General features: G+C 46.9%; 1 long non-coding RNA gene across 1 annotated transcript in view; it reads left to right on the forward strand.

The window, feature by feature from the left end:
* The window catches only part of LOC122486405, a 28,371-nt gene extending 5,742 nt beyond the window's left edge, over nt 1–22,629 (forward strand). Inside the window, exons 2-3 of the long non-coding RNA XR_006298147.1 lie at nt 21,656–21,805; nt 22,218–22,629. This is a non-coding gene — a long non-coding RNA (uncharacterized LOC122486405). The remainder of the gene's footprint in view (nt 1–21,655; nt 21,806–22,217) is intronic.
* The last annotated feature ends 3,339 nt before the right edge of the window (nt 22,630–25,968 follow it).

A 25,968-nucleotide genomic window follows, 5' to 3' on the forward strand; every position in this document is an offset into this window, starting at 1 on the left:
CCCTCCCAGGTCTTCATCACCCTGCTTTAGGGTTTTATTCACCTCCGTATAAACGTTCCCTCCACGCCCCGGCCCCTCCCCTGCTCACAGGTTACATGAAAGCAAAGTCCGGACATTATGGTATTTCATCCAGCAGTATTTCAGTGTGGACACACATTTTAAATTGTAACTGCCATTTATTTTAAGGGTGTGTGGTTGCTCAGGTACAATGGCCAAAGACGAAGCTGAAGGGTTCAGACTCCCTGGGGTCTGCCAGGCATGGCCTCCCATAGATGGGCCTCTCTGCTGGCCCCCCTGCCCACCAACACTGCTCTCCTGAGAGAGAATGGAAGCTCTCCCCTGAAGGAAAGGCCAGGAAGAGAAGTGACCTTTTGTCACCTGTGGGATTCATGTCTCTGTGGAGAAATTGGCTAAGATGCCAGTGTGCACCGTTTCAATGTTTTTTAAATGTTTTATTTATTTTTGAGGGAGGAGGGGCAGAGAGAGAGGCACAGAATCCAAAGCAGGCTCCAGGCTCTGAGCTGTCAGCACAGGGCCTGACGCAGGGCTTGAACCCACGAACCTCGAGATCATGACCTGAGCCGAAGTCGGATGCTTAACCGACTGAGCTGCCCAGGTGCCCCGCCCAGTGAGCCCCTCATGCGCCCTCCCAGCTACCCATGTCCAGCTGGTCAGCTAAGCCTGGGGCACAGCCGTCGCTGCCCTGGGCCTTGCTATGTGAAGTGCCCCCGACCTTGGAAGTCTGAACATCAGCACTGTCTCCCCTGTATCTTCTGCTGAGGCAGAGATTTTCCTTTGCTCCTACTCTCCTGCTTCCTCAGCCTGCTGAGTACATGTGCCCGACACAGCCTGCCCATCTGGCTTCCAGCCCCAACCCGAGGCAGGCCCGCCTCACAGAGCCATGTACCCAAACATTTACCCAGCCCCACCCAGGAGAGCCAGACAGGCTCCTACACACCCTCACCTGCCTGGCACTGCTACGCCCCCACCCCACCCTCCGACCGAACCTACCTGGGCAGCAGCTCTCCTCCCACCAGCTCCACCACCTTGGAGATCCAGGCCACACACAGACTTTCACGTGGTTGGCAAGGTCCTCCAGGCACGTGTTTATCATGCCCTTGGCAGTCATGCCCTGGGCGGTGTGGACATCGTGGGGGTCACTCCCTGTACCTGCCTCTTATTCTGCATACAGCTGCCAGCCCCAGGGGGGCTCTCCAGGCTGGTGAGGTTAGTTCAACTGATGAGCCAGTGGGAAGGTCACACAACCTAATGAACAGCTTGTTGTGGATCCATCCTTTGGGAAGCAGACACTGAGGTGGGGTTCGGAGCACAGGAATTTATGGGCTGGAACATCTATGAAAGAAAAGGGGAGGAAGCAGGATTGGGCAGAGGTCACCACCCGGCAATACAGACCCTGATGATTCTGTTTTATTTGGACGTAGTTTTAGACGTAGAGAAAAGTTGCAAAAATAGTGAAGTTCGTTGATATCCTTGACTGAGCCTCTCCCTGTGTTAACATCACACACAAGGGGCTCCTGGGTGGCTCAGTTGGTTAAGCATCTGACTTCAGCTCAGGTCATGGTCTCGCAGTCTGTGGGTTTGAGCCCCACATCGGGCACTGTGCTGACAGCTCAGAGGTTGGAGCCTGCTTTGGATTCTGTGTGTCTCTCTCTGCCCCCCCCGCCCCATACTCTGTCTCTCTCTCTCTCTCTCTCTCTCTCAAAAATAAATAAATAAATAAGTAAATAAATAAGTAAATAAGTAAAACCATCATACATAACCACAACACAATGATGACAGCAGAGAGGTTAACAGTGGTGCAGGAATATAAACTGCAGGCTTCATTTGGGTTCAACCAGATTTTCCACTCACGCCCCTTTCTGGTCCAGGATCCAGCCAAGCACTGCACACTGTATTTATTTACCACTGTTCTTTCATATGGTCAGTCTTCAGCTCGATTGACCTGCATATTTGCTGTGTTTTTTGTCCTTCATTCCTTCCTGTGCCCATGATCTTCCTTCTTAATCATTTTCTCTCTGCAAAACAAACAAAAAAAATTGTTTTTAGATTCTTTTAATGTGCAGTGGTCTGCTGATGGCATATCCCCCAGGTTTTGTCTGATAATGTCTTTCTGGTGTCTCTTCTTGAAGGATAGTTTCTCTGAGTATAGACTTCTAAGTTGGCGGTAACTTTCTTTTAAAAAAATTTTAAGTTTATTTATTTGAGAGAGAGAGAGAGAGCATGCAGGGGAGGTGCAGAGAGAGGGAGGGAGAGAGAGAATCCCAAGCAGTCTCTGCACTGTCAGCACAGAGCCCGATGCAGGGCTCAAACTCATGAACCGTGAGATCATGACCTGAGCCAAAAAAGGAAGAGTTGGGTGCTTAACTGACTGAGCCACCCAGGTGCCCCAGTAATTTTCTTGTAGTACTTTGAAGCTATTGGTTAACCGTCTGCTGGCTCCCATGTTTGCTGTTAAGGAGTGAGATGCAGTCAAATTGTGTGAATCAGGCAGGTTTCGCTAGAGTGTGCTGCGGTAACAAACATCCCCCTACATCTCCTTGGCTTGCAACAACAAAGGTTTATTTTTGGCTCACTTTCCATGCCCTGTGGTGTCAGCGGCAGCTCCTCCCTGGGACATGCTTGGCTCCTGGCATGGAGGGAAAAGAGCCATGGCAAAATCATGTGATGGCTCTTAAAGCCTTTACTGAAAAGTAGCAGCAGGCATTACTTACCCTCACGTGTCATTACCCTTGCAGGTCACTGGACAAAGCCTGATGTCACCAGGGTGGAAACATACTAGCTTCCCATAGGGATTGGTGGCAAATAATTGACAACAAAAATGCTATCTACCATGTTCTCTGTGTCTCCTTTAGAGAGTTCTGGATCCCTTAGGGTCCACTCAGGAAAACGTAAACCATGCTAGTTTTTTCAAACAAAGGGGAAATAATACACAAAGTGGATTGCACAGATTTTGGAAGACCCAAAGAGCAAAAGAGGGTACTGAGGTTGCCCCGGTTTATAGTTTCTACCCCTGGACCTGGGAAGAGAAGAGGGAAGGGGCAGGGTTAACAGCACTTAGAGTCTTGGAGAAGGAAGCCCTTCTGGGACCCCCAGAAGAGGGACCCTGATGGCTTGGGCTATGACCTGCAAGGGGGGTTGGTGTGGCTGGTGCTGGGAGTGTTGAAAGGAGCTGGATGCCAGTGAAGTAAAGCCAGCAGGAAGTAGAGACAGGAAGGAATCCCCTTCCCCTGCCGGCTAATCTCCCTTAGTGCCTCCCACTGGCAGAACCAAACAGGAGGTCAGCTGACAAGGGGGCCTGGGAAATGTCATTTGCAGACCCTAGCCCAGCACCACACAACAGATTGTAGCTGTGACCTGAGACACAAGAGGTAAATGACCAGCACTATTAGCTATCATTTTCCTCTGGATGCTTTTCCTATTCTCTTTGTCTTGGATTTTCTACATTTTCAACCATGATGGGTCAAGGTATGGATTTCTTTTTATTTACTCTGCTTGGGATCCATTTTGTAAAAATGTTGATTTATTTATTTTGGAGAGAGAGAGAGAGAGAGAGAGAGAGCATGAGCAGGGGAGGGGCAGAGAGAGAGAGAGAATCCCAAGCAGGCTCCTCACTGTGAGCGCAGAGCCAGACGCAGGGCGGGATCTCACGGATCGTGAGATTACTTGGGATCCATTTGAATTCTTAAATCTATAGATTGATATCTTGTACCCATTCTGGAAAATTCTCAACCATCATCTTTTCAAACATTGCCTCTATTCTCTCTCTTTCTTCTTTTCCTCTGGGACTGAAACTAGATGTATGTGAGGCCTTCTTGCTGTAGGTTCCATATCTGTAACCTTTTCTTCTGTTTTTTTTCCATCCTTTTTTTGTCTCCCCATACTTCTTTCTGGATTGTTTCCTCTGACCAGTCTTCCACTTCTCTGATTCATTCTTCAACCATGTCAAATCTGCTGTGAAATCAGTCCATTAATGGGGCACCTGGGTGACTCAGTCAGTTAAACATCTGACTTCAGCTCAGATCATGATCTCACAGTTCATGGGTTTGAGCCCCATGTGGGGCTCAGCGCTTATGGTGTAGAGCCTGCTTGGAATTCTCTCTCTCCTTCTCTCTTTGCCTCTCTCCTGCTTGCACTTTCTTAAAAATAAACTTTAAAAAATCAGCCCATTAAGTTTATAATTTACTTTTTATTTTTATTATTTTTATTCTTTTATTTTTTTAAATTTATTTACTTATTTTGAGAGACAGAGACTGTGCAAGTGGGGGAGGGGCAGAGAGAGAGGGAGACAGAGAATCCCAAGCAGGCTCCGCACTGTTAGCACAGAGCTCAATGAGGGGCTCGAACTCATGAAACCATGAGATCATGACCTGAGCCGAAAACCAAGAGTCAGTCACTTAACCAATTGAGCCACCCAGGCGCCCCTATAATTTACTTTTTAGTTTCCACTTACTCCTTTTATACATGTGCTATATAATTTTATATAGTTTCCTGTTCCTTGCTGGAAGTTTCAATTTTGTTGTTTAATTTCTTTTTTTTTTTTAATGCTTATTTATTTTTGAGAGAGAGAGAGACAAAGTGTGAGTGAGAGAGGGGCAGAGAGAGAGGGAGACACAGAATCCGAAGCAGGTTCCAGACTGAACTGTCAGCACAGAGCCCGATGTGGGGCTCAAACTCATGAACTTTGAGATTATGACCTGAGCTGAAGTTGGACACTCAACTGACAGAGCCACCTGGGTGCCCCTTTGGTATTTAATTTTTTTTTTTTTAATTTTTTTTTTTCAACGTTTATTTATTTTTGGGACAGAGAGAGACAGAGCATGAACGGGGGAAGGGCAGAGAGAGAGGGAGACACAGAATCGGAAACAGGCTCCAGGCTCTGAGCCATCAGCCCAGAGCCTGACGCGGGGCTCAAACTCACGGACCGTGAGATCGTGACCTGGCTGAAGTCGGCCGCTTAACCGACTGCGCCACCCAGGCGCCCCTGGTATTTAATTTTTTGAACAGAGTACATGTAATTTGTTTTATAGTCCAGAATTCTTCCAGTTGTATTTCTGTTGACTGTTGTTTCTAATGGTTTTAGTTCAAGGAATCTTGCTTTCTCTCATGTGTCTGGTTGTTTCTGTACGTTGAATATTATAGTTGTGATATTATTTGTAGAAATAATTTGCAGTGGGGTGATTTTGTCATTTGCCAAAAAGAATTTTCTATTGCCTTTGCCAGGTGCCTGGAGGGATTAGCAAACTGAGATCATGTTAGTTCATACTTAGGGCATGATATTGCCCCAGGATGACTCAGAGCAGGGCTACTATTCAGGGAAGGGCTGGTTTTCAGTTCAGCTTTACTTCTAGGGTGCAGTCCTGTGGGGCTTAACCCAACGTGGTGTTTATTGGTCCCCTACCTTTGGCAGGCCCCTGACTTTGTTTTTTTTCTTCATTTTTCATTTTTTTTTATTTTAGAGAGAGAGAGAATGCAAGTTGGAGAGAGGGGCAGAGGAGGAGAGAGAGAGAGAGAGAGAGAGAAAGAGAGAGAGAGAGAGAGAGGGAGAATCCCAAGCAGGCTCCATGCTCAGTGAGGAGCTGGTCATGGGGCTCTATCCAACGACCCTGGAATCATGACATGAGCTGAAATCAAGGGTCAGGTGACTGACTGAGCCACCCAGTTGCCTCTTAAAGATTTTATTTTTAAGTAATCTCTACACCCAGTGTGGGACTCGACCTCACAACCTGGAGATCAAGCGTCACACATTCTCTGACTTCAGCTCAGGTCATGATCTCACAGTTCATGAGTTCGAGCCCCACGACAGACTCCACTCTGGCAGTGCGGAGCCTGCTTGGGATCTCTCTCTCTCTCTCTCTCTCTCTCTCTCTCTCTCTCTCTGCCTCATCCTCCACCTCTTTGTCTCTCTAAATAAATAAATGTAAAAAAAAAAAAAAAGACATGCCAGTGGTCAAAGTGGTGCCACAAAGGGGGGTAACCAGGGGCCAGACCTGGTGTGGGGGGTCAGGAAGACCTTTAGGGATCAGGGTATGCTGGCCGAGGGACACACGTGGGGCCCTGAAGTGGGCGGGTACAGGTGGAGGTGACTCAGAGAGAATAGTATGTGTGGAGCTGGGGTTGTGGGAAAACCTGAAGCTGCAGCCGCATCAGGGGCCGGGTTTGGGGTCACCAGAGGGATTTTATCCTGCTGAGGGAAGAGGTGATCTCATCACGCTCAGCCCCTGGGCTGAATTCTGTGTCCCGGGCTGAATTCTGTGTCCTGGGCTGTTAGCGATGGAACTGTGTCCCTCCCAAATCCACACATTAAAGCCCTAACCTCCAGTCGGGCCTGGTAATGAAGGGAATTAAGATTTAGTGAGGTCATAAGGACAGGGTCCTAATCCAATAGGACTGGTGTCCTTATGAGAAGAGGAAAAGGGGCGCCTGGGTGGCTCAGTCAGTTGAGCGTCCAGCTCAGGTCATGACCTCAGGGTTGTGAGATTGAGCCCCACATTGGGCTCTGTGCTCAGCACAGAGCCTGCTTGGGATTCTCCCTCTCCCTCTCTCTCTCTCTCTCTCTCTCTCTCTCTGCCCCTCCCCTGTTCATGCTCTCTTGCTCTCAAAATAAATAAGTAAACTTAAAAAAAACCAAGAGTTGCATGCTCTATTGCCTGAGCCAGCCAGGTGCCCCATCCTGACTCTGATTTTTGTCTCCAGTTGTGCAAGGCCATGAGAGATGAGCTCGCCCTCCCAGCCACGTCTTTCCAATTGGCACAAGCTTCCAGGGCAACTGCAGCCTCAAGTATCAGGGTCATCTGTCTGAAATCCCGTCCTCTCCTGGACCTCAGTGCAGCAATTCTCATATTGTTGGTCTTGGGCATGAGTGACTGAATGGGTGATGGTCCTGACATCTAAGACGGGTGTCTGAGAGGAAGAACAGTTTAATAGAGAAAATCAACAGTTTGGTTTTGGGCATCTATACATATTTATTTTTAAATGTTTATTTATTAGAGAGAGAGAGAGAGTGAAAGCACACAGTGAGGGAGGGGCAGAGATTGGGAGACAGAGGATCCAAAGTGGGCTCTGTGCTGACAGCAGTGAGCCTGATGTGGGGCTTGAACTCATGAACTGTGAGATCATGACCCGAGCTGAAGTAGGACCGACTGAGCCACCCAGGCGCCCCTGGACGTCTATATTTGATGAGGCTTTGGAATGTCTTGGTGAGAATGTTCCATGAGCAGCTGTGTATTTATGTCTGGAGATCAGTCAGTTATATAAAATTGTTAGTCTTCAACAGATGAGGGGCATTTTAACCCTGTGGTTTCCTTGAATGGAAATATTTCGATTTGATTTTTTTTTAAGTAGGCTCCATGCCATGAATTTGCACTCACGACCCTGAGATCAAGACCTAACCTGAGATCAAGAGTCGGACACCAAACCAACTGAGCCACCCAGACGCCCCACAAATTAACTTCTTTTTTTCTATTGAAGTAGAATTGACATACATTATGGTAGTTATAGGTATACAACATAATGCTTCAAATTTGTATATATTGCAAAATGATCACATGATAAATCTAGTTAATATCTGTCACCATACGTAGTTACAGATTTTTTTTTCTTGTGATGAGAAATTTTAGGATGTACTCTTTTAGCAACTTTGAAGTATGCAGTACAATATTCACAACTATAGTCCCCATGCTATACTCAATACTGTTTATCCCCATGACTTACTCATTTTATAACTAGAAGTTTGTACCATTTGACCCCCTTCACCCTTTTCAGCCACCCTCCCATCCCTGCTTCTGGCAACCACCAGTCTGTTCTTTCTATTTTTGAGCTTGGTTTCATGTTTGCTTTTGTTTTTTATTTTTTTTATTAAAACTTTTTTTTTAATGTTTATTCTTTTTTCTTAATTTTTAAAAAATATTTTATTTATTTTTGAGAGAGAGTGTGAGCCGGGGAGAACAGAGAGAGAGAGAGCAGGGGAGGGGCAGAGAGGGAGACACAGAATCCAAAGCAGGCTCCAGGCTCTGAGCTGTCAGCACAGAGCTCGATGCAGGGCTCGAACTCACGAACCGCGAGATCATGACCTGAGCTGAAGTTGGACGCTTTAACTGATTGAGCCACCCAGGTGCCCCTGTTATGTTTTTTTTTTTTTTTTAGATACCATATATAAGTGAGATTGTATGGTATTTGTCTTTCTCTCTCTGACTTGTTTTACTTAGTGTATTGTTGTCAGGATCCACCTATGTTGCCACAGATGGCAAGAATCCCTTTTTTTTTCTGGCTATTTTATGGTACATGTATTTCACATTTTCTTTACCCATTCATCCATTGATGGACACTTAGGCTTCTTCCTTCCTTTGGTTATGGTAAATAATGCCGCCATGAACCTGGGGGTCCATATGTCTTTCTAAGTTAGTGTTTTCATTTTCTTCAGAGAAATACCCAGAAGTAGATTGGCTGGATGGTATGCTAGTTCTATTTTTAATTCATCGAGGAATTTCCATACTGTCTTCCGTAGTGGCTGCCTCAATTTATATTCCCACAAACGGTGCACAGAGGTTCCCTCTTCTCCACATCCTCTTCAGTTCTTGTTATTTTTTGTCTTTTTGATCACAGCCATTCTAACCAGGTGTGTTTTTGTTTCTTTGTTTGTTTTGAAGTTTATTCATTTTGAGAGAAACAGAGAGAATGCGAGCAGGGGAGGGGCAGAAAGAGAGGGAGACAGAGAACCCCAAGCAGGCTTTGCGCTGTCAGCACAGAGCCCGATGCGGGGTTCAAACCTACAAAACCACGAGATCATGACCTGAACCAAAACTGAGAGCCCGACGCTTAACTGACTGAGCCACCCAGGAGCCCCATGGCTATCAGTTCTTAATTTAATTTTATTCAGTCTAGTTTTTAAACAAAATTTTCTTCATCAGTCAGTTTATACATACTTTTGCAACTTGTATTTCTATGAGTTCCAGTCTCCTGGATTGAGTTTTGCAGCTCTCCATTATGTCAAGCAGAGCTGACTTTTCCAAGAGTTTTAAGGCAATCATAAATTTTACCCTGCAGGTTTACTTATCAGTTTTATTTTCCATTGTTGGGTGGAGCCGTCATAGTTTGTCTACATTTCTTAGGGAATCCAGAAGAAATTTTGGAGCAGTTTTGGGAATAAGACAGAAATGGAGAGAGAGATATGAAAGAATAGTTGAGGAAGGGGCATCTGCGTGGTTCAGTCAGTTAAGTGGTTAAGCATCTGACTCTATTTTGGCTCAGGTCATGATCTCACGGGTTCATGGGATGGAGCCCTGTGTCTTGGGATTCTCTCTCTCCCTCTCTCTCTTTCTCTCAAAATAAATAAATAAACATTACAAGAAAAGAATAGTTGAGGAACACTAGGAGAGAGGGAGAAGGAGAGGGGAGAGAGGGAAGGAGAGGGGAGAAGGAGGGACCAAGGGGAAGGGCAGAGAGAGAGAGGGAGGGAGGAAGGGTCGGAGAGAGGGGAGGAAGTGAGCAGGCTGAGGGGACCTCCAGTACAGCAGGTCAGAATACCCTTGGGGTTTAAGTAGGCAGGATAAAAAAAATGTCCTGCTTTAGTCCTCAGCCTACAGATGGTCACTGAAGCCCCGAATGAGATCGTCAGGAGAGAGAACCAAGCTCAAGGTTAAGGCTGAAGGGACTGCCCCTCGTGAAGGCAGGTCAAGGAGGATGAGGAGCCAGCCAGGTGGGCAGAAGGGGAGGAGGAAACCTGGTGCAGACCCCACTCGCACAACACCCAGCCTGCCCACCAGCCCCATCCAGCAAAGGTGATCAGAGTGATGGGGGAACCATCTTCCTAAGCAGGGGGAGGGAAGGCAGACAGTGCCAGGCTGTGCTGCAGGAAGAGGCCCTGGGGAAAGGAAGGTTCCCCTATTCCTCCTTGTCTCCATGGACTCAGTCTCCTTGCCACTCCAGAGCCCAGCCTGAGGGTCACCCTGCAACAATGGCCTGGGGCAAGGAGGTGGGGGCGGGGGAGTGGGGGTTGCTGACATCTGGGATTCAACTGGCTGTTTCATCCTGGACGGTGGCCTGGGTTAAAAGGGCCCAGCAGCCCTCACCAGGTACCCGAGGGAGGCGCTGCTGCCTTGACCTTTGCTGGACACCTTACAGCACTGCTGCCCACGTGTCATGTTCTTTGCCATAGGACCCCGGTCCCGGGTGGCCAGGTTTATTTTGCAAATAAAATTATAGAAACCTTCTGAATTGGAACCTCAGATGAACAAGGAGTTATTTTTTTGTATCATTTTTTGAAACTAAAACGATTTTCATGGGGTGCCTGAGTGGCTCAGTTGGTTAAGCATCTGACTTCAGCTCAGGTCATGATCTTATGATTTGTGGGTTCGAGCCCCGCATCAGGCTCTTTGCTGGCAGTTTGTAACCTGTTTCAGATTCTCTCTCTCCTCTCTCTCTCTGCCCCTCTCCTGCTCACTCTTCTCTCTCTCAAAATAAATTAATTATTTTTAAAAAATGAATAGGGGCGCCTGGGTGGCTCAGTCAGTTAACTGTTCGCTTTCAGCTCAGGTCATGATCTCACAGTTTGTGAGTTTGAGCCCTGTGTCGGCCTCTGTGCTGACAGCTCAGAGCCTGAAGCCTGCTTTGGATTCTGTGTCTCCCTATCTGCCTCTGCCCCTCTCCTGCTTGTGCTCTGTCTCTCCCTCTCTCTCAAAAATAAACATTTTTAAAAAACTAAAAAACTGAATAAACATTTACTTTAAAAATTATTTATTTATTTGCTTTCAATTTTTAGGGGCGCCTGGGTGGCTCAGTCAGTTAACCGTTTGCTTTCGGCTCAGGTCATGATCTCACAGTTTGTGAGTTTGAGCACTGTGTCAGGCTCTGTGCTGACAGCTCAGAGCCTGGAGCCTGCTTCAGATTCTGTGACTCCTTCTCTCTTTGCCCCTTCCCCTCTTGTGCTCTGTCTCTCAAAATATAAATAATAAAACAAATTTTTTATTTATCTGAAGTTCAGATTTTTTAAAATATGTATTTTTGAGGGTGAGAGAGAGAGAGAGTGCAAGCGGAGGAGGGGCAGAGAGAGAGGGAGACACAGAATCCAAAGCAGGCTCCAGGCTATGAGCTGTCAGCACAGAGCCCAATGAGGGGCTTGAACTCACGAACCCAAACTCACCAACCATGAGATCATGACCTGAGCCAAAGTCGGATGCTTAACTGACAGAACCACCCAGGCGCCCAATCTGAAATTCAGATTTAACTGGGGGTTTCTCTATTGTGTCCAGCAACCTTACCCCTCTCCGAGCTCTCCTTTTCTTTTTATCCCACCCCTGACTCAGACCCAGGTCAACAACTGTGTCCCTGCCTCCACTGTGGACCCCTCCAGGCCATTTTCCCCACCAGTCACCAGCATCACTGGGCCAGTGCCTAGCTCTGATCTTGCCGCCTAAAACCCTGCCCCGAGGCTGCAAACTGAAGCCCGTGAACACGTTTTGTTTGGGGGTGGTAGTGTTTGCAATCTGGAAATTTCACTATCAAGACTGGGTTTCTGGCTTCTCAAAACAATGTGAAGCTATGGCAGCCTTGTATCCACCTTGGCTCCATTGCTAGGAGCTGAGAGTGCCTGTCCTTTTTGATGTGGAAAATGTCGGGGTTTGGAGCCCATGGACAAGGAAGAATTCTTCTTTATTTAAAATATGTATTTTTTTTTAACGTTTATCTTATCCATTATGAGAGAGAGAGAGAGAGAGAAAACAGGAGAGAGACAGAGAGTGAGGGAGACAGAGAATCCAAAGCAGGCTCAGTGCTGTCAGCACGGAGCCCTACCCGGGGCTTGAACCCACGAACCGTGAGATCGTGACCTGAGCCAAAATCGAGAGTCAGGAGCCCACGAACTGAACCACCCAGCTGCTCCCCAAGAAAGAATTCTTGAGACGTCTTCGGTGCATAAAGGTGGGGTTTTTTTTGTTTTGTTTTATTATTATTTTTTAATGTTTATTTCTGAGACAGAGAGAGACAGAGCATGAGTGGGGGAGGGGCAGAGAGAGAGGGGGACACAGAATCTGAAGCAGGCTCTAGGCTCTGAGCTATCAGCACAGAGCCTGACGCTGGGCTCGAACTCACAGACTGCGAGATCATGACTGAGCCGAAGCCGGACGCTCAACTGACTGAGCCACCCAGGCGCCCCACATAAAGGTGGTTTTATTAAAGCACAGGGACAGGACCCGTGGGTAGAAAGAGCTGCATAGGGGTTGTGACAGGTAACTGATTATAAAATTTCAAGTTGGGAGAGGGTCAGGCATAGGGTAAGTCTGTAAGGAATTTTGGAAACAAGGTTTCCAGGACCTTGAGGGGCTAGCCGCTGTTAGGAAAAGGTCAGTAAAACCTGAGTCATGAGACCCTTCAGATGTCTATCTGGGTCATATGCTTGGGGAATGATTTTTAACACATATCTTGGTGGGTGGAGAGAAAGGAAGTTTCCAAAGGAATTTCTATACGTTAAAGGAGACTTACAAGACCCTGAAGGTCAGGATGATATTAAGTTCAGATTGCCTTTTGCCTTAGCAAAGTGTCACCATTGAGGCAGCTGAGCTCCTAGAGAAATGTCACTTTGCCTGCCCCAAGGACTTGTCAGTGGGCTGTAGACAGCAAGGAAATTTAATTTTTCATTTGCTTTTGTTTCCCACATCACTTTTTTGAAGACGTCAGTCTCCACTTCTCCTGGATCCCCTAAATCTCACTCATCTCCATAACCTGGCCTTGTCCTCTTTGAACTTTTGACCACTGACCTGCTGAGGTCACAGTTCCCAGCTTGACACTCAAGACCTTTCCCAGTCAGGTTGATGTGGGGAACAAAGGCAAAAGAAAAAATTAAGGGCTCCTGGGTGGCTCAGTCAGATGAATGTCCCACTCTTAATCTCATAGTTCAGGAGATCGAGCCCTGAGTCAGGCTCTGTATTGACAGTGTGAAGCCTGCTTGGGATTCTCTCTCTCCCCTCTCTCTGCCTCTCCCCTGCCTGTGCTTGCTCTCTCTCTTTTTTTCTCTGTCTCAAATAAACCTAAAAAAAAAAAATAAATAAGTTTCCTTATTGCCTGACAACCCAGTGCCACATCCTTGAAACAGTAGAGTGACCTTCCTCTAAGAACTCAGCCACCTTAATAGTGACACTTTGCTAAGGGCAAAAGGCAATCTGAACTTAACATCATCCTGACCTCCAGGGTCCTGTAAGTCTACTTTAACATATAAAAATTCCTCTGGAAACTTACTTTCTCTCTACCCACCAAGATATGTGTTAAAAATCATCCCCCAAGCATATGACCCAGATAGACATCTGAAGGGTCTCATGACTCAGGTTTTACTGATCTTTTCCTAACAGTAACCAATGACCTTTTCCTAACAGCAGCTAGCCCCTCAAGGTCCTGGAAACCTTGTTTCCAAAATTCCTTACTGACTTACCCTATGCCTGACCCTCTCTCCCAACTTGAAACTATATAATCAGTTACCTGTCACAACCCCCATGCAGCTCTTTCTGCCCAGGGGTCCTGTCCCTGTGCTTTAGTAAAACCACCTTTGTATACTGAAGATGTCTCAAGAATTCTTTCTTGGCTGTTGGCTCCGAACCCCAACATTTCCACATCAAAATGACCTCTCTTCCACCTTCTTTCTCTGTTCCTTTCCTCACCTTCCTCTCCGAGCCCACTGGCACACTGGATGGCTCCTTTGCATGTCCCATGCATCTGGACACTAAAGGGGTGCAAAATATATCACCCCTGGTGCACTTGCGTGGCTCAATTGGTTAAACGTCTGACTTTGGCCTAAATCATGATCTCACCGTTCCCGAGTTCAAGCCCTGTGTGGGATTCCGTGCTGACAGCTCAGAGCCTGGAGCCTGCTTCAGACTCTGTGTCTGTCTTTCTCTCTGCCTCTCCCCTGCTCGCACTCTGTCTCTCTCACTCAAAAATAAACATTAAAAAATTAAAAAAAAAAATCGGGGCGCCTGGGTGGCGCAGTCGGTTACGCGTCCGACTTCAGCCAGGTCACGATCTCGCGGTCCGTGAGTTTGAGTCCCGCGTCAGGCTCTGGGCTGATGGCTCGGAGCCTGGAGCCTGTTTCCGATTCTGTGTCTCCCTCTCTCTCTGCCCCTCCCCCGTTCATGCTCTGTCTCTCTCTGTCCCAAAAATAAAATAAAAAACGTTGAAAAAAAAATTAAAAAAAAAAAATAAATCATCCCCAAATGTGCCTTTTTGGCATATTATTTTATGCTGGCCATTTTTTAAAAGCTGATTATTTTTAAAAAACGGCAGACACTGGCAAAACTAAGTAGTTACCCATTTGACATTTACATTTATAAAGGAAATCTTCATTTGTTAGGGTGTCTCCCCTTAAGTACCAAAAAGAGGAAGATATCTAAATCTTTAGAATCTTCAGTCAGTGGCTAAGGCCCGGATTTAAATCTGCATCACAACTTTACTCTTGCTTCCTGTGCTTTTCCGTTAACTTCCCATAACTGACTCCCACCACCAACATCCTTTGCCTCTGGCTGAAGACAGTATTTAAGATGATGAGCTTGGGCCATGGTGGGGTCGGCAGTGTTACTCAATTTTCCCGGGTCTCCCCCTTGTGCACAGGAGTTATTAAACTTAACAAAAAAAAGTTATTAAACTTTTGTATGCTTTTCTTCTGTGAATCGGTCTTACATCAATTTAATTATTAGACCAGGCAAAGAACGTAGAAGGGAAGAAGGAAACTTTTGCACCCCTACACCACACTGTCCCTGCCCCCGATGGCCCACCCCTAGCTAGTGGGTGATTCTCCTCCCTGTGGTCACACCCTGCTCATTCATCCAGGATCATATGAACGTCGCCCATGAGACCCTCTCTGCAATCTCTCCACTGGACAGTGTTCCCTGCTCACTTCTTTGGCCACCCACAAAACTATATGTTACCAGCTATGTCCTTGGTGCACACACGCAGATGGATTCCCAGGGAGGCGTGTCCACTCTGCAGATGCTGGGGAAATGACAAGGAAAATTACCCTAGGGAGCTCCCAGGTGAATGAGGGCAGAGCTCCTGGGGAGGAGAGGCCCCTGAGCTAGGCCGTGGGCGGGGCTGAGAACAGGTTCCCCTACTGGGAAAACATTTGGCCGCCTATCCCTTGGCAGAGGCATTTCCAGGACTGAGGGAGCTCAGGCACCCAGTCTGAGGGGGTGTGGCCCACCTTGAGCCTGTGGGTGCCTTCCTTCCTGGGAAAGGAAGTGAGTGGGGAGGGAAAGGGAGTGGAGCCAGATCCCTAACTGTCCCCAAGGCCAGGTTCAAAGTGGTAGACTAGCATAAGTAGTGGGAAAACAGTGGAATTTTTAGAGCAAAGAAAGATCATGACCTGAGCCAAAGTTGGATGCTCAGCTGAACCATCTAGGTGCCCCGATTTTTAAAATTAATTTATTTTATTTTATTTATTTCGAGAGAGAGAGAGTAAGAAGGGGAGGGGCAGAGAGAGAGGGAGAGAGTGAGAATCCCAAGCAGGCTCCACACTGTCAGTGCAGTGTCCGATGCAGGGCTCGAGCTCACAAACCGTGAGACTGTGACCTGAGCCGAAATCAAGAGTTGGACACTCAACCTACTGAGCCACACAGTCGCCCCAAGGCAAAAAAGTTCTGTAATGAGTTACTAGAATATAAGACCCATGAAGGGCAGGGATTCTGGTCAACTTGTTTTCGGAACAGCTGGTGACTACTGAATAAATAATTGTGTAATGCACAAATGAGTGAGTGAGCGAATGAATGAATGTGGAAATACCAGGTCCCAGGTGAGGGTCTAGAGAGAGGGCAGGTTGGGGACTGGGTGATGGCCCAGTGGCTGGAGATTTAGAGGTGACTTTACAGCGTTTACTTTGAGGATTGGCCCCATCTTTACAGGAACTCTGCACGGGGTCTGGCCCAGAGTAGCTGCTCTCGAAGCTAGCTACTTCGAGCACGGGGTCTGCTCGAAGACAGAACCGTCTGGCTTGCCTTTGACTCCAGCAGTCTGGAGGCTGGTCTGGAATTTCCTCCCCCAGAAACTCAGGCTTCTCACTGAAGTTCTTCCCAGTTTACTTAGAACCTTTGCAGACATTGCCTCATTTGATCCTTATCACAACCCTGACGGGTGGGAGCCATTAGCTCCATTTTACAGAAGCAGAGGTTGTGTGACTTCACCAGGTAAGACATGGTGGACGTGGATTCAGACCCAGGTCTGCCGGCCTCCAGATCCTGGGTTCTTTCATCATTTAGCTGGAAAGGTAAGAGGAGCTGATGTGAAAGAGTGTTAAGATGGCACGTGGAGTCAGTGCTAAGCGGGGGATTAATAGTAAGAGCTCCTGTTCATTGAGCATTTCCTGTGTATCTGGTACTGCTCCAAGTGCTTGACGTGTCACCTCATTTTTCTTTTCTTTTCTCTTCTTTTCTTCCTTCCTTTAAAAAAATTTTTTTTTCTTAGAGCAAGCAGGGGAGGGGCAGAGAGAGAGAGAGAGAGAGAGAGAGAATCCTGAACAGGCTCCACACTGTCAGTTGAGAGCCTGACGTGAGACCCGAACTCACAAACTGTGAGATCATGACCAGAGCCAAAATCAAGAGTCAGACACCCAACCGACTGAGCCACCCAGACGCTCCTCGCCTCATTTACTTCTTTTTTTTGTTTTTCAACGTTTTTTATTTATTTTTGGGACAGAGAGAAACAGAGCATGAACGGGGGAGGGGCAGAGAGAGAGGGAAACACAGAATCAGAAACAGGCTCCAGGCTCCGAGCCATCAGCCCAGAGCCTGACGCAGGGCTCGAACTCCCGGACCGCGAGATCGTGACCTGGCTGAAGTCGGGCGCTTAACCGACTGCGCTACCCAGGCGCCCCCCTCATTTACTTCTTGAATGCTCTCTGGGTTTGGTCCGTCATTACTTCCTTATTACAGACGTGGTATTGGCAAAATATAAGGGCTTTTGTCACTTGGGCTGACACTACCAGGGAAAGCCTCAGGAGGAGTTAGGCCAAGCTGGGTCGAGACGTGGGTGGGTGAGGAGGAAGGCTCTCTGAGAGGAAGGACAGGTTAAGCAAAGGTATGGAGGAAAGGGCAGAAAGGACAGTTCTGTCACAAGATCAGAGAGGCCCAGGGGGCATGCTAGCTAAGTCTCTGGCCCGCCTGCTCTCTAGAAGGAGCCAGACTTAGCTGAATGAAGTCTGGCCACAGCAGGTCCTAGGGCAGGGGCTTGGGTGAAGGGGGTTGTGAGAAATAAGCCCACTGACCCAGTCAAAGGAGGGACACAGAGACCCGGAGCACAGTGAAGTGAGGCTTTAATTAGCGTTCTAGCAAGAGCAGGTGTCTGATGGACAGACACACTCCGGGCGGTTACAGCAAACAGTTTATCTCCTAGCATGAAGCCCCTCCCCTACTTCTTCATTAGCTGAGGACTACCAGGTTACAGTCTTTCCCTGACGGAGGTTGCCTATGCCCATGGAAGGCAAAGTAGAAGGGACACATACTCTCTTTGCTACAGCTACCCCCCCCCCCCCCCCCCCCCCCCACCGAGGTCACTTGCTTAGGCCTCACAGGCAGAGTTTACAATGCTTGACTTGCCTAAACGGGAGCATGTTTGGAGTAGGGGCCAGACAGGCTAGTGATTTGAAGCCACGTCCAATGGAGCACTGGGGAATATTTACCCTGGGTGGGGGTGTGATCCTAACCTTCACGTTTATTTTAAATTTGTATTATTTTTTAAAGTTTGTTTATTTGTGTGTGTGTGTGTTTTTTTTTTTTTTTTTTTTTTTTTTACCGTTTATTCATTTTTGATAGAGACAGTGCGAGCAGGGGAGGAGCAGAGAGCAAGGAGTTTCCAGGCTTTGAGCTGTCAGCACAGAGCCCCATGCAGGGCTCGAACCTATGAACCTTGAGATCATGACCTGAGCAGAAGTTGGACACTTAACTGACTGAGCCACCTAGGCGCCCCTATATGTATTTTTAATGTTTGTATTTTTGAGAGAAAGAGTGTGAGGCAGGGAGGGGCAGAGAGAGAGGGAGACACAGAATCCGAAGCAGGCTCCAGGCTCCAGGCTCCAGGCTGTCAGCACAGAGCCTGATGCAGGGCTCGAACTCAAACTGTGAGATCATGACTGGACGCTTAACTGACTGAGCCAGCCAGGTGCCCCCTAAGTTTATTTATTTTTCAGAGAGATTGAGAGAGAGAGAGAGAGAGAGAGAGAGAGAGAGAGAGCGAGCATGTGGGGGAGGAGCAGAAAGAGAGGGGGCAGAGGTTCCAAAGCAGGCTCCTTGCTGACAGCAGAGAGCCCAACGTGGGGCTCGAACTCACGAAGAGTGAGATTATGACCTGAGCCACCCAGGCGCCCCCTAACCTTCAGGTTTAAAGGGCAAAGATGGGGTGGGAGGTCGATTCTGTGAAACCCCAGGAAAAAAAATCCAGGACCAGTGAAGTGTGTGTGAGGGAGGTAAAAAGGAGAGGCAACAGGGAGGCAGATTTCAGCTCCGCCCAAGGCTGTCTCTTCTGAACATCATAACTGTTTCAAGATGTAACAGATAATGTCAGGAAGTGGCCACCTCCCTGGCACGAAGGTGGGGGGCAGTGTTTAGGCTGAGCCTGGGCAATGGCTTCTACCACTGTTCAGAGGGAATCCAAGTGCTGCGTGGGCAGGCCGAACTGCATGCCCTTTGTGGTTTCCTCCAGCCCTAGAGGGCTGGATTCTGTGCCCACAGACTGGATGCCAGGGTGAAGGAGCAGGAAGAGCTAAAAATGGCTTGTGCACTGCTGGCTTGGAAGCCTGCAAGGCGGCGGCAGCAGCTGCTGCAGGTACAAGCTGGGAACCGAGGATGAAACTGAGTAGCAGGAGGGGCAGAATGTTACATTTTTGTGTGATGCTGCTTGAAAGGCAAGGACAGTAGAGGTCAGAGCAGTCAGTCAGGTCTTTTGACCTTTCCATGCCTCTCTGTGTCTTTCTTGGAAGAGTAGCCCTCAGACAGTGTTGTAAGAGGATTTAGATGGAAACACGCTGGTTGGAAGCCACTGGATAAAGGTGAGCGCCTCCCCCCCACCCCACGCACTGCCTGAGAGGCTTTACCTTTCCTGGAGGGAGTGTGCACAAGGTTCCTGCCCAGGTGGCCAGAAGCCTGACTTACTGATTTCCATCAGCAAGAGGGAAAGTCATTTTATTTTATTTTATTTTATTTTATTTTATTTTATTTTATTTTATTTTATTATTTTATTTTATTAAAATAAATCACAATATCACAGTTCCCTTTCCCATCCTGGAAGTTCATTTACAGCAGCTTCCTCCAGGAAGCACTCCACACCCACTGTTCTGGTCTCTACCTTGTCTCTCTTGGATTGAGGGCTCAGCAGTCCAGGTTTGTGTCAGGGCATGAGGTGGCCCGGAGCTGGCAGGGCTCCTAGATGTCATCCAACAAGACTTTCCCTCTTGCAGATGGCCCAAATGTCTGTCAACTGACAAATGGATAAAGAGGTGGTGTGTGTGTGTGTGTGTGTGTGTGTGTGTGTGTGTGTGTGTATGAAGGAATATTACTCAGCGATGAAAAAGAATGAAATCTTGCCATTTGCAACAAAGTGGATGGAACTGGAGGGTATTATGCTAAGTGAAATAAGTCAGTCAGAGAAAGATATGCTATGATTTCACTCATACGTGGAATTTGAGACACTGAACAGAAGACATGGGGGCAAGGAAGGAAAAATAAGATAAAAACAGAGGGAGGCAAACCATAAGTGACTCAAATACAGAGGACAGAATTTGGATTGAGGGGGTTAAATGGGTGCATTAAGGAGGATGAGCACTGGGTGTCATACATAAGAGATGAATCACTGTGTTCTCCTGAAACCAAGACCACAGTGTATGCTAACTAATTTGAGAATAATAAGTAAAATGAAATAATGAAATAAGATAAAAATAAAAACAGTGGGTGTGGAGGGCTTCCTGGAGGAGGCTGCTGTAAATGAACTTCCAGGATGGGAAAGGGAACTGTGATATTGTGATTTATTTATTTTTTTTTAATTTATTCACTTTGAGAGAGAGAGGGAGGGAGAACAAGCAGGGGAGGGGCAGAGAGAGAAGGAGAGAGAATCCCAACTCGGGGCTCTTATCTCACCAGCTGTGAGATCATGACCTGAATGGAAATCAAGATTGGCCACACAACCAATTAAGCCACTCAGGTGTCCCTGTGATACTATGATTTATAACAACAAATAAGAACTTGGTCTTCATCCCAGTTTCTGGCACCGAGCTCCTAAAACCCTTGGAATTTCCGAAGTGGTGAGAGCGGCAAAAGTGTCTTTTGTTATGTTAATGAGGTGACTTTGGGGACACCCCCCCCCCCCCAGGATGGGGACTGGTTGCTTGGAGAACAAACCACGTGATTAGAGGGTTGGAAATTTCAGGCTCACCCCCTGCATTGAGAGGAGGGGAGAGGGGCTGGAGGTTGAACTGATCTCACCAGTGGTGGGCGATTTAATCATACCTGCCTGTGCAGTAAAGCTCCATAAACACCCAAAAGCATGGGGTTCCGAGAGCTTCCGGGTTGGTGAGCACGTGGAGACTTGGAGAGAGTGGCGCTCCTGGAGAGGGCCTGGAAGCCCCACGCGTCGTCCCTGTACCCTGCCAGATGCATATCTTCCATCTGGCTGTTTCTGAGTTACAGCCTTTATAATAAACCGGTAATCTGGTAAGTAAAGTGTTTCTCTAGGTTCTGGGAGCCGCTCTAGCAAATTAATAAAACCCGTGGGAGGAAGTCACTGGAACTTACCATCCATAGCCAGTCAGTCGGAAGCACAGTAACCTGGATTTGCGATTGGCATCTGAAGGGGTGAGGTGGGGTGGGACAGAGGGGTGGCAGTCTTGTGGGGCTGAGCCCTTAACCTGTGGCGTCTGATGGTCTCTCCAGGTAGACAGCATCAGAATTGAGTTGAATTGTCGGACACCCAGCTGGTGCCGGAGAAACACTTGGGGGTGGGGAAAGCACCCGCACGTTGGAACTGGGGTGTAGAATCGGAGGAACACACTTCTCTGAGTTCCCCTCTTTTTCATAGTTTTGACATTGAATTGTGGAAATGTTTTACATATCCAAAAAAAGTAAAGTTAAACCAGAAAAGAGAAAAAAGCAAACCTGAACTGGAATATGAATAGAAAAAAAAAAAACACCCTAATTATATATCAAATCAGTAACATTCTCCCACACACTGAAGAATCCTTGATTCCGGTAGCCATTAACGGAGCATTCTCCAAGGATAAAAAGAACAGCTCTCAAACCCTGACCTTTGCTAAGGCTTGTTGTAGGAGTGGTTTGATGGCGTATTTCTGAAATAATTGTGTGTGTGTGCTGCAGGATACATGTACTTTCTTGCAGTTTTAAAGAAGGGTGTGATTTCCTTGAGCTCTCTGGGACTGCTTCTAGCAAAGCAAACATTTTAATAAGTAGACACTTAGCAACTGACCTGTCAGCACTTGGGATCCAGACGGGCTGTGAAACCAGACTCCACCCCCATCTCTGAGCGGTGATGAGTCACTGAGTGGACAGCGCCCCCTGCAGGACACTGTTGGCCAAGAACGCGCCTTCCTTCAGCAGCCCTTGGATGTTAATTACAATTTTTCCAACACCAAAACTTGGTGGGACCCTCTTCCTTCGCCTAGGTGTCACTGGAGGAGATCGACTGCGTTCATAGAGTCTGTCTTTCCCATGATTCAGTTATGGACCAGTGGAAAGGGCGGAGTTTACGAAGTCGGACGGAACGAAGTTAATACAACACAAACGGAGGTCTTAACCGTGGAGATAATGAAAAGGTGAGGATGAATTCGGATATGGGAATGGGAAGAGGCTTTCCCAACGTGGGTTAGGTTATAAAATCAAGGGGACAGAGCGTGGGGAAAGGGGGGGACGACAGTCTGGAGCGGCCAGGATGAACAGGGCGGCAGCTGTTCCTTGACCGTCACTGTTCATCGGTTAATGGCTATGATGGTCAGACGAAGCGCCTCTAAGCAGCAGGTGCGCAGGCAGACCTCCAAGGCGAGTGGTCAGCGGTGGGCCAGGTAAGGCCATGTTAGTGTCCGGGTCTGCCAGACTCCAGAATTTGTGTTCGTTCCCCCGCTGGTTCACGGTAGCAAAGAGGGTCAGGCACTCCAGGACTTCCCGCCAGGGTAGGGAGGAGGTGGAGCTTCCTGGGCTCTGAGCCATTCTCTGCCTTTTCTTCACCAGATATCAGCGCGCAGGCAGGGAAGACCCTGAACGACCCCCCCTGGGATGACTGACAGCCTCCAGCCACCTCCCACGGACTCCCTATCTCCATCTCCTTGTGCCTGAAGCCCACAGCGATGCCCTTAAGCAGGTGGACAGCAGCGGCTCAGGGGCTGGCGTGGGGTAGGTGCACAGTTCACCGCCAGGTGGCCGAAGGCTCTAGTTCAGAGCCTTACCTTGTTAGTTCAGCAGCAACTGTGCACCAACCTACTCAACACCCGCAATGAATGACATTTGAAGCTCAGAACCGTGCCAGACTGAGGGGCGTGCATGTGAAATGCATCTGCGTGGCTCTCTCCTTTATTTACTGCTTACTACTTGCCAGTCACTGTGCTAAGCACTTGGCAAGTATAATGTGGAGGAGAGTTTTGAATTGTGTCACTGTGATTTTTTTTTCCCCTCTTCCCTCCCTTTGGCTGTGACCTCCCTGCCAAAGCCATCGTTTGCCTTGGTCTTGCTGCGGGAATGTAAAGCTTTTACTCCAGTTCAGATCTGAGAGCCAGCAGGGTTGGAAACAAGAAGGATTTTGTGAACTTTTTTAGTTCCCAGGCCTGGCAGATAAGCTCAGATGTCTTCAAACTAAGGGTACACAAACTTCTGGGGTGCACAGTCTTTCCAGGTGCAGGGGCTGGGAAAACCAGAAAACAGGTTTTACTAATTTATTGACTGATACACAGAATCTGAAAAAGAATCTTTTTAAAAAATAACTGATTAAGTTTCTATTTTATTTTTTATTTTTTTAAGTTTACTTATTTTGAGAGCAAGAAAGTGAGCAGGGGAGGAGCAGAGAGAGAAGGAGAGAGAGAGAATCCCAAGAAGGCTCTGCGCTGCCAGTGTGGGGCCTGATGCGGGGCTTGATCCCACCAACTGTGAGATCATGACCTGAGCTGAAATTAAGGGTCGGAAGCTCAACTGACTGAGCCACCCAGGTGCCCCTCCTTTTTTTTTCAAGTGAGGTATAATTTTTTTTAACTGAGGTATAATTGACATATAACATTATATTAGTTTCAGGTGTACAACATCATGATTTGGTATTTGTATATATTATGAAATGATCATCACAATAAATCTAATTAACAGCCACCAGCATACATAGTTGCAGACATATTTTTCTTGTGATGAAAACTTTTAAGATCTACTGTCTTCACCTCTCCTTTTGTCTAGAAATGCATTAGTCTCAGGGCACCTGGGTGGCTCAGCCGGTTAAGCAGCTGACTTTGGCTCAGGTTGTGATCTCAGAGTTTGTGAGTTTGAGCCCCGCACTGAGGCTTTGCACTGGCAGTGTGGAGCCTGCTTGGAATTCTCTCTCTCCCTCTCTCTCTCTGCCTCTCCCCTGATCACTCTCTCTGTCCCTCTCTCAAAATAAATAAATAAAAACTTAAAAAAAAAGAATCATCCTTAGTTAGGTGGGGACAGCAGGTGCCTCTGAACAGCAGGCATAGTGGAGGTTAGGGATGCTGAGCAGGGAGCATGGTCTCTGGGAATATCAACCTTTTCAGGACACATTGGCTGCAACTGACAGGTGATATTTCCATATTTCTTTTTTTTTTTAAGCTTATTTATTTATTTATTTATCTCTACACTTGATGTGGAATTCGAACTCATGACCCCAAGCTCACGAGTCATGTGCTCTTCCAACTGAGCCAGCCAGGCACCCCAGTATTTCCATATTTCTTTCAGATTCTTTGTGGTATTCAAGAATGGAGTCTAACTTGTCATATCAAATCACATAAAGTATTCTAATTACAGTCTTCATCTTATAAAATGTTTCATAATCTATTTCTGTTATAAAAAAAAGACTGCTAGCACCACATCTATTAGTTTTTAGCAGTATATGCCTCAATAAAAGATGTTTTTTATGTTTAAGAATTATTCATCAAAATTTGTTTTTTCTGTTCTTTTGGTCAATTGTGTACTCATTCTGTTTGTACCGGTAATTCAATTCAGGAGACACGTTTAACACTTAGGACTTACGGTTGGTAGGGAATAAAGTAAACTTCAAAATTTCAGTTTATATACTTTTTTGGTTCTAGCCAAGTATGATAAAGTGGTCGATAAAAGACTTTAAAGCCTAAAAATACATCCCCTTATGGCAAAGATGTACAGAGGATGTGGAATGGAAACATGGATTTAAGGAGAAAAAGGAAAAAGTGTAAAATTTCCAAATGTTGGAGAAGAGCTTGCTGGTGGATTTAAAAACCTGAAGATAGCAGGGAAGAAAGTGTTTTAATGTTTAGATTCCACTGGATACATTTAGAAGACTTACATAACAGGGGCACCTGGGTGGCTCAGTCAGTTGAGCATCTGACTCTTGATCTCACTCAGTTCTTGATCTCAGGGTCATGAGTTCAAGCTCTGCATTGGGCTCCACGCTGGGTGTGACGCCTACTTAAAAAAAAAAAAAAGACTTACATAATAGTTTTTTATGTTAAATATTAGTATTTACATCAGGTGGGAAATTCCAACCCTTGTAATATTTTTAATGTTTTATTTATTTTTGAGAGAGCTAGACAGACAGAGCATGAGCCAAGAGAGGGGCAGAAAGAGAGGGAGACACAGAATCTGAAGCAGGCTCCAGGCCCTGAGCTGTCAGCACAGAGTCTGATGCGGGGCTCAAACTTATGCACTGCAAGATTATGACCTGAGCTGAAGTCAGATGCCCAACTGACTAAGCCACCCAGGTGCCCCATGAGAATTTTTCAAATGTTTTTTTATTTTATTGTTACTAATTTTTGAGAGAGAGATTGAGCGGGCATGCAGGTAAGAGAGGGGCAGAAAGAGAGGAAGACAGAGGATCCAAAGCAGGCTCTGCAATGAGAGCTCAGAGTGTGAGGTGGGGCTCGAACTCACGAACTGTGAGATCACAACCTGAGCCGAAGTCAGACGCTTAACTGACTGAGCCACCCAGGGGCCTGTCCCTTGCAATAATTTAAATATTTAGTGACTATTGTAGATGTCATCTTCAAAATGTGCAAGGGTGTACACACAAGTTTTAAAAACTTCTTTTAGGGGCAATAGAAGTGGATCAGTCAGGATGCTCAAGGTATGCTGCATAACAAACAGTCCCAAAACCTTCATGCCTTGTAACAGCAGCAGCTTCTCCCTCACACTAAACACCAGCTGTGGGTTGGTGGGGGGTTGGTGGGGGCCCTGAGTTGTGGTGGGCAGCAACATGTTTTGCTCTTGCTCCCATCATGAATAGTCACATGGCCAAGTCAACCACAGGGACAGGAAGTATAATCCTGCCACATGCTAGGAGGCAGAGGGCTGGAAATACATGATGAACAGCCTTAGTGGTTTTTTTTGTTTGTTTTTTAAAGTGTATTTATTTATTTTTTAGTAATCTCTACACCCAATGTGGGGCTTGAACTCATGACCCAAGATTAAGAGTCACATGCTCTTCCAACTGAGCCACCAAGCACCCCTGTTTGTTTTTTAAATCTTTTTCTTTTTTCTCTTATTATTATTTTACTATTTTTAAAATTATTTTTAAATTAAAAAAACTACTTTTCTAATTTTTTTTTTTTTTGAAAGAGAGAGAAAGAGAGTGGGAGGAACAGAGAGTGGGAAACAGAGGATCCAAGGCTGGGCTCCCCTCTGCCCACACAGAGCCCAATGCGGGGCTCGAATTCATGAACCCTGAGATCATGACCTGAGCCAAAGTCGGGTGCCTAGCCGACTGAACCACCCAGGCACCCCTATTATTTTTTTT

This window comes from Prionailurus bengalensis, chromosome A1, assembly GCF_016509475.1.
Source record: "Prionailurus bengalensis isolate Pbe53 chromosome A1, Fcat_Pben_1.1_paternal_pri, whole genome shotgun sequence".
NCBI classification, from domain to species: Eukaryota; Metazoa; Chordata; class Mammalia; order Carnivora; family Felidae; genus Prionailurus; species Prionailurus bengalensis.